Source organism: Helianthus annuus, chromosome 15 (genome assembly GCF_002127325.2).
Source record: "Helianthus annuus cultivar XRQ/B chromosome 15, HanXRQr2.0-SUNRISE, whole genome shotgun sequence".
NCBI classification, from domain to species: Eukaryota; Viridiplantae; Streptophyta; class Magnoliopsida; order Asterales; family Asteraceae; genus Helianthus; species Helianthus annuus.
In genome coordinates, this window is record NC_035447.2 from 101,584,204 (window position 1) to 101,593,183 (window position 8,980).

Below are 8,980 nucleotides of genomic sequence, written 5' to 3' on the forward strand. Positions count from 1 at the left end.
TATAATTAATAAATTTCACATATATATGATACCCTACTGTTATAACTTATTAAATTAAGTATATTTTAAATCAGACCTGTAACTCAGATTATCATTTAAACTCTTTCATAACCTTTTAAATGACCAAAATGCCCTTACGGGACATAGTTTGAGTTTAAAATCATTCCGGGCATAATGGAAGATATCTTACTGATGTCACAACATATTTAAAGCATATTAACTTAGGAAACTTGTATGTGATTCATTTGATTACCCGTTACGCACTTTACGCGTTCGGATCGGCTTATGTGACTAGTTTGCATACATTAGTCGAAACGGGTCAAACCATATCATTTTTTACTCAAAATCCAGAATGTGTTTAGTTTACCCATATTATACAAGTCTCCAAACTTGTCGGGTCTAAACTATATTCTATTTTGGTCTTCGCTTTATCATGCGTTTGAACCGTATCTTTCTTTAAAACTAACCGGTCTAAGCTTAGGCTTAATTAAAGACCCGTTAGGATTCTAATAGGTTATTATAAACCTTCGTTCCAGAATAAGAGACCCGTAAAAGCTATTTGCACTTGCTTATTGTGATTATACTTGCTCAGGTAAATACTTTTAACTTATTTTCCTTATACGGGCTTGGGGTACGGTATATAAAATACCGCTTGGTCGGGCATTTGACCTTAATCGATTGGTGGTTAAGTATTATCAAGATGGCCCGTTTAAAATTTTGTTTTATTTGTTTTACGCGTTTGGGAGTTTTAATGACAATGTCCCAGATATCCTTGGCATCATTCAAATAATGGCCACGACCTTAGCACGCGGGTGTAGGCGTACACCCGTCAGTGCACTTACATTTATTAAGGTATAACCGCTGGTTTCCCGCCGCGGGACTATACTATGCGGTGTGTCTATTAATCTTTAACCCGGCATGAACCGGGCTACTAAACGCATAACAGACATGTAATTCCTTACAAGTTTATATTCAAATAATTATCCCAAGTTATAAAAATCTTTTGTGCCATGTGCCTTCAAATAAATTTTTTCAAACCTTCTTAAAATGAGTCAGTTAAATTGTATTTACCAGTGTAAACTGACGTATTTTCCCAAAAAGGTTAAGTGTAGGTACTACGCGTAATAGGCTGGTCTCTCCTAGCATCAAATAGAAGTCTCGCAAGCTTAGATGCCTAATGTCTGTTGAACTACTTTGTGATACTTAAATATTACAATCTTATTCAGTTGAAATAAATCTACCTTTTGATTCCGCTGTGCATTTATATTTGTGTTGTTTGACCATGGTGATATCAACTACGTCACGATACTCCCCATCGAGCCCACCAGTAATACGTGGAAATGGGGTGTGACACTTTAACCACACCTGTGTTCGGTTTAACGCAATTTCTCTATTGCTCGATGATCCTCAAATCTTCAAAACCCAACCCACATTTGATAAAATCTTTGAAAACCACAATGATTAACTTCAAATAAGTTAATACCCATGAAAACCTAAAATTCCAGTTTTTGTAACCAAACGTTTTGCTTAACAAACTTCAATATCTCTTTAATGTAAACGTTAATTTCCACACTATGCAAACTTTCACTGGACCCGTCTAACCACCCTAATACTTTTGCATACTCTCTAAATTTCCAAACAAACTCTCTGAATTTCCAAGAATTAATCAATTTCAAAATTTGAAACAGAAACTTTTATACCCCTCGTTATTGGCAAAATCTAATCTCTAATATCTATTATCTATATTAAAACAAAACACTTTGGTGCCACTTGGCATTATTTTAATCCTATTATTGCCACCTGTCAACTTAATATTCCTCACAATTCTTATTTGAGCGGCAATATACATCGATTGGAGAAGCTTCTCACATACGCTTCTTTTATAGTCTCTCTCTCTCTCATTCTCTCATACTGGGATTAGGGTTTTTTTGTTTCCATTGTTCCTCTTCATCGCATAATCCCTCATTCGCATTCTGTTTGGAGAAAACCTAGCCGCAGACCATGGATTCTCATCTTCATCTTTAAGGTATTCGATTTAGGGTTCCGATTGGGATTATGACGGTGACTCGGTTTATACTTAATATTATGACGGTGATCTCTCGATCTAAATCGACTGATATGGTAAATCAAATTTGTTTTTTGTAGATTTATATCTTAAATTTGTTTTTTGTAGATGTTTTTTTTCAACAACCATCAGGTTTGTGTTTTTGAATCTGAGTATCCATGAGTTTTGGAACAATAATTACGATTTTTGAGGTCTAGGGTTTCAATATCCATAAGTTTTGTTGAATGTAATTAAAATACTACAGAATTATCCATGAGTTATGGTTACTGATTTGTAATTTACTATTTTGTTCTTGATTTTTATCATCTGAATCTGATTTGTATTTGAATATCTTGCTGGAAAATTGATTATTTGCCGGATGAAATATTGAATCTGTATTCGTGATGTTTTTACTTTTGTATTCATGTTTAAGCTTTCATTTATGTGCAGTAAACTGAAAGAAAGGGGAACTCGCCAAATTTGAAGCCATCGACTGTGGAAAACCACTCGATGAAGCAACATAGGTAATGTTTTTACTTTTGTATTCATGTTTAAGCTTTCATTCAGTTTTTGCTTTTCAATTTGCTTTTAGATTTTTTTTATTTCAGGTAATTTTTATTTTGGTTTTTGCTTTCGATTTGTTTATTATTTTGCAATGTGTAGAGACTTATTTGTTACCGGAAAATGGGTAGTTTTGGAGCGTTTTGGGCTTTTGTCAAACGTGTCAAGGCCGGTTAAGCCAGTCAGCACGTTAATTGAGGAGTTGCTTGTGCTGAAAATATACAAAATGGAGATTGCTGAAGGTATAAAAGATAACCCGATATATTTAGTTATTTTTTTACCTTTATATTAATTTTATAGATAACGTGTGACACGGGTCGGATCAAGCGGGCCGAAACAAATCAACCCAAAGAATTTGGTATTCATGGAAAAGAGGTTTTCGTTATCACTAAAAATCAGTTATTTCGTTTCGAAACCACTACGGGTGCACTAAATTGTGAGTTTTTGGCTTAATAAACATTCTTTAGGTATTGTTTTGGGACATAATTGATAAAGTTTATCTAGGGGAACATATTAAAAGAGTAACACTTTGGTCTGCTTAACTTTTTGTTGGGTTTTGATGTAACAAGTGGATGCACATGAGTAAACCTATTATCATGTGCTGCTTATATTTATTTGATGCAAATCATATTCTTATGCAAAACACTCACTTTATGGAAATGAATTGGTAGTCTGGCGAGCATCTTTGACTTCAGTTTTTTATAAAAAGTAATCATTTGGAGTTTTTGGTAAAAGTTTTTTCTTTGCAAATGAATCCTTAGTTTTTTATCTTCTTTGATGCAAAAACTATGCTAGAAAGACTGAGCAACAGAAGATTAGCATTTGTTGGTGATTCAATTGGAAAAAACCAATGGGAATCCCTTTTGTGTTTATTATCAACTGCTGTAACAAACAAATCTTCAATATATGAAGTTAACAGGAGACTAATAACTAAACATACTGGTTTCTTGGTGTTTAAATTCGCTGAGTTTAATTGCACGATCGAGTATTACCGGGCCCCATACCTGGTCCTGCAGAGTCGACCGCCAGCTGGCTCACCAAAACAAGTGAGGACCACTTTGAAACTCGATAAAATGGATTGGGGCTCTGTGAAATGGAAAGGCGCGGATCTTATCGTGTTCAATAGCGGGCTTAGAAGTTATTTCACATGTGACTTTGCCCCATGCCAGTTCTTCTGTAGGAACCGTAACATATGATCTTAGGAACTTAATTTGAATAATTTATGAAATTATTTCATTTAACGGAAATATATGGTTTGTTGTAGGGAAGATTTGAAATTATTTCGTTATCTGGATCTTTCACACCATGCTACAGAACGGACAATCGAAGGTAAGATATGTTTTAGCGGCAAAACGTTTTACAATCGTATTCTTCTCTTCTCAGTTTCTTACTCTTGTGACACCAAATCAAATCAATCTTTGATTTAGTTAGATAGTAAGTCAGTTCTAAATCGTACATTAAAATCACATAATGCTATTTTAGGGAAACCAAATTCAAGTACTACAGAATATGTCAATGGAGAAGCAATCAGTGAACCAACGGAAAACGTAATCTCTGAACAACAACGGTCGGCAAAGATTCGTGATTTTTGTTTCGGTCTTCCATATGGTAAGTTTCTCTTTCTGTTGGTTCATTTTATAATTTTATAATATCGCGTGATGCTGTAATCAATATGATTTTTGTTTCGGTCTTCCATATGGTAAGACTTGATGGTTCTTTTAAGATCAAGCCGCTACAATTGTTTCTTCAAAGATCCAGCCACTATAATCAATCTTGTATGTATTTTCCTTTTGTTGATTCATATTCTGATTGTTAATTTGATATATCTTAGATCGTTCTTTCCGATTTCAAACCACAAATCGCTTCTTCACCTCTATACTCGCCAGTGTTGATTCTTCGTTTTGGATTCTTATGTCGTCGGTTTGATATCAAATTACTGATCTTTTCTATCTTTTTAGGTATGATTTTCGTCAATTATGTTTAGGCAGTGTTGCCGACCTTGGGCTCAGGTTGCTTCGGTGGTGGGTTACAAAATTCATCCCGTTTTGGATATAAGAGATTAACGACATTGTGTAAGCAAGATATCTGAATCGTTAATATAATCAGGTGGACAATTCTCTTGATTTCCCTTTTAATACCGGATTATAACATCTTTTATTGTAGCTTTAAAGAAGTATATTTTGATGAATTAATCAAGATTACCAAGAGCATTTTGAATCTTTTCTGAGTTTGTATATCTGTAATTATATAAAGAATGTTTGGAGTCATTTGAATAATGCAAAATGATAAAAAAAAACTAAATGTGGTGGTGTTCTACACTAAAATTAGGGGTGGGAATAAGCCTTGATAGTGATCTTATGGAATAGTAAGTTATCGGGTCACTTTTCGCTTTGAATTTAATGCTTTTTATTGGGATTTTTAAGATAAGATAAATCTGAACATTGTTGTTTTAGGATCCATACCATGGACTGGGTCGCACTATGGGGCTTCTTTCAAAATAATCATTGTTTATTTTATAACAAATTGCTTTGAAGGCAAACTAACCACAATGACTTCTTATGAAGGCGCTTCATATTTGGAGGTCTACACTCTACAACGAAGAATTTATTAAGTTTGATGTATCTTTGAAGCAAGGTGATTGTCTACACTCTACAACATTTATTAAGTAATAAGTTTCTATTTGTAAGAATTTTTATCGGCTTTTGGTAAAGTATAATATATATTTTTGTACAGCAAGCTTCCACTCTCTATCGTATTACTTGAGGATAGTGATGGGCCGTGGGACATAATGAAAGAATTTGACGATAATATCCCTGATCGCAACTGAGATATCGTAACTTCTAATGTTATTTTTTAGTATCTATAGTGTGCTACTAAGATATTGTAACTTCTGATGTTATTCTATTTGTTGTCTTAGTTTGTCAATTTCACAGAAATCATGTCAAATAATGTAGCTGCAATACTACGAAAAGAGACCGAATTTGCTCTTTTAGCATTTATGGAAATCCCTTCTAATATAAAGCAACAATTGACAACCAGGTACACATTTGACAGTCAGAATATTTACCGTTTTGGCTCAAGTCCATTCTGACCCGTTACTCATTGGCCCATTTTACTGCACGTAAAAAAAAAATTCTAATTCATACAGTTCTTTCAAAGTACTTTGCATTAACACGGTTCTTGGTTAAATTCGAGGTGTGATGATTTTTTTTCTTTTTTTTTTTTTTGGATCTTATTCAGCAATGCCCAATTTTGGTTACTAATATCAAAGACATGGCCTTTGGTTGTTGACATCAGGTACTGTTCTTTTGTCGTATTTTACTTCAAACAAACCTCAAATTTTGCCGCGTGTGGTAGTTAAGTTTGTTGGTTTTTTGGTATCTTGCGGACATGTTACGTGTGCGGAGAAACACTTAATCGGAGTTCAATCCAAACTATAATATAGCTTTACTAAGCATTGATTGGTTCTCTTTCAGTTAAACAAATTCATTTTTATTTGTGTTAATTCTTCTTATATAAACCTTGGTTGTGCAACTAATGGTTTAGGGGACCATTATGTGACAATAAAACAAATAACACCTGTTGTAGTTTCTTCTAAACCACTTTTCCCGCTTGATGTTTGTATATACTGTTTCCATTTCATGTCTTTTTTAGTAATTTTGTCCATATGTATTTTAGTAATTTTGTTTGTGAAACTTTTTTTTTTCTTTTCTGATTTTCCCATTAAAGGAGTTGTAACCCACCATAAGCAAACAAAAACCAATATGTAAACGATACCAAACATGTAGAGTTCAATTATCTTCTTTCGACTACAGAAATATTCTTCTTTTGACTTTATAATAGATTCGATTAAAGCAAGTCATTTACATATAATATTAATGACCGTAAAAATAGTGTGTTTTATTTTACCTTTCAGATACGTTGGGACGTGTGTGTAAGAGCCGAACGGTATTTGTATTGTTTGTTTAATTAGATCGTAAAAAGAGTGCGTTGGTTTTCTAACTTCGTTTGACATTACGTACCCGTTGGTAGAGGGATGGATTTCGTTACTTGAACGTTTATTTCTTTCAAAGAATTATTTCAACAATTTTAAGTTATGTATTTGTGTGTTAGTCCACCCGCGAAATTCGCGGGATCTTAAACTAGTCTTTTTCATACACAAAAGCGGAATATATATAACTTTTTGGCCCATAATAGTCACATCAACATGAAAAACATTTGCTTCGGTCTCCGTGACTACCTCACTATCTGTAACGATATATGATTTCATCACCTTACAAACACTCGAATTTGACACTAAAAAACAAGCACATGTACTAAATTTTGGCCCAAAAATTTTCTATCACCAAATTTTTCTTGGACACTCGTTTCGTCGCCAAGAATAAAAAATGCCTTTATGTTTCGTTCAACATTTTTACGTTTCGCTTTATGCTTCGCTCAAAATTTTGCGATAAAAACCAGAAAACGGATCGTTTATTTTACGATTAGTGTTAGAATACGCTCAAGACGGAAGTTTAGAATAATTGACACCCGTTCGGCATCATAACGTTTAGTAAACACAGACTCTATTAGATACCGAAAGAGTGTACATCATTTAAACACAGACTCCGTGTTAAGACATAGCAACTTCAGTGTTGATGATTGCTAGTAGTGGTGTGGCAATGGTGCTATTTTCTACGGTTTTTTACGCCACCATTGCAACGCGCAACGCGAGGGTCTTAATATTTGTTTATAAAAATTGTTACCATACTTATTACATTAAAAATATCCTGATACTTAAAAATGATATACGTACACTATTCCATCCCGAATTTGAATTGCAAAAAATTTAGGTGGTCGGGTTTGTGGTTAAATGTCATCGTCCCTAAACAAAACTTTAGGCCGCCAAACTTCATGCTTGGATATTAAGTTTTCAATTTTTTGGTAAATTCAAACTTTTGGGATGGTTGATTCACGTTATAATTACCCCTTTGGCTAATATAAAAGATCCAAGACATTATTCGAAATTCAAAAAACTTTTGGGATGGTTGATTCACGTTATGGTTACCTTTGATAATACATAACTGATAAGGTATTACTTATTACTTATTTCTCATATATTAATTGTCCAAATAAGTTTGTCTCACAACTCTCCAATTAAATTAGATTTATGCTAATTTAAGTTGTGTAATAAGCTTTTTGAGTTCGATGACATTTTCTATTTTTTTCCTTTTCTTCTTTTCCTGCATTTTAGTAACTTTTTTTTTTCTATCCTAAACTTTAGTAATTTTTTTTATTTTCATTCCTTAGAGTATTAATAACTTTTACTTTTCATTTTGTGAAAGGATTAGTAAAAATACAATATAAGCCATATGATTTAATTTGAATTTTATTAACCTTATATTTTATAAGTTTATTATTAAACTACTACTATTAATAATATCTGAGGTAAGATATTTTTATTTCCTTTTTTATGTGGGATTTTTTTTTTTCATTTCGACTCAGTTATTATTTTTTTACGATAATGTTTTATGTTTCAATTTAAATTTTACAAGCGTTTTTACATCTATTTTTTTTTTTTTGCGGTTTAACGACCCATCGCAACGCGTGGTCCTAGGTTGACTAAATTATTCTTTTGTATATTTTACGTTTCGGTCTGATTTTTTCGAGTTAACACGCTACAACATGTATGTGTGGTTTAAAATTTTTACGTCTATTTTTGTTCGATTTAAGGGTCCCGTACAAAACTTGTGCCTTTAATATTAGTTTGTATTAAAATTTAAAATTGCAAAATCTAAAATACCTTTTTTATTCATTATTCACACTAAACTATTTCCATCATGTCAATTTGTGTTAGGTGTGGTTTGGCTAAAAAGATTATTATGTCATAAAAGACTTAGAAATAATATAGGTCATTGGATTAATGGTGTTAATGGATGAGATTAGACCAATAACATTTTCGTAATATGCCATATGTGTTAAATAGGATTAGACCAATAACATTTTCGTAATATGCCATATGTGTTAAATAGGATGTTATATTAACTAAAGATATAACTGGAATAACCTAAAATTGGAAATTCATTTTTTTAGAATGTTAATAGTTTTTAATATACATCATAAAATTGAACATATTTTTGTCTTTAATTTAAGTATAATAATATTATATAAACAAATAAAAATATGGTGTTTTTATAAATGTATACTTTTTTATATATTACTATTTTACTAGCCTACCATTCTAAGTTAAAAATTTGAGATTGGGCACACTATCTCCCCCTAACCCAGTAGGAGAATGTTTTGTTTATATATGGATGCGTTTTGGTCAATAAAGGCGTTTTATTCATTAGTTGGCGTTTTTGGTATAGAAGTGTAAAGACCTTTTTACCCTTAATG

At 32.5% G+C, this 8,980-nt stretch overlaps 1 long non-coding RNA gene across 1 annotated transcript; it reads left to right on the top strand.

Annotated features, from left to right (window-relative positions):
* Positions 1-1,954: 1,954 nt before the first annotated feature.
* On the top strand, positions 1,955-2,931 carry LOC110866370. The gene is made up of 3 exons (XR_002551376.2): positions 1,955-2,026; positions 2,495-2,568; positions 2,737-2,931. It is a non-coding gene; the product is annotated as an uncharacterized LOC110866370 (long non-coding RNA).
* The last annotated feature ends 6,049 nt before the right edge of the window (positions 2,932-8,980 follow it).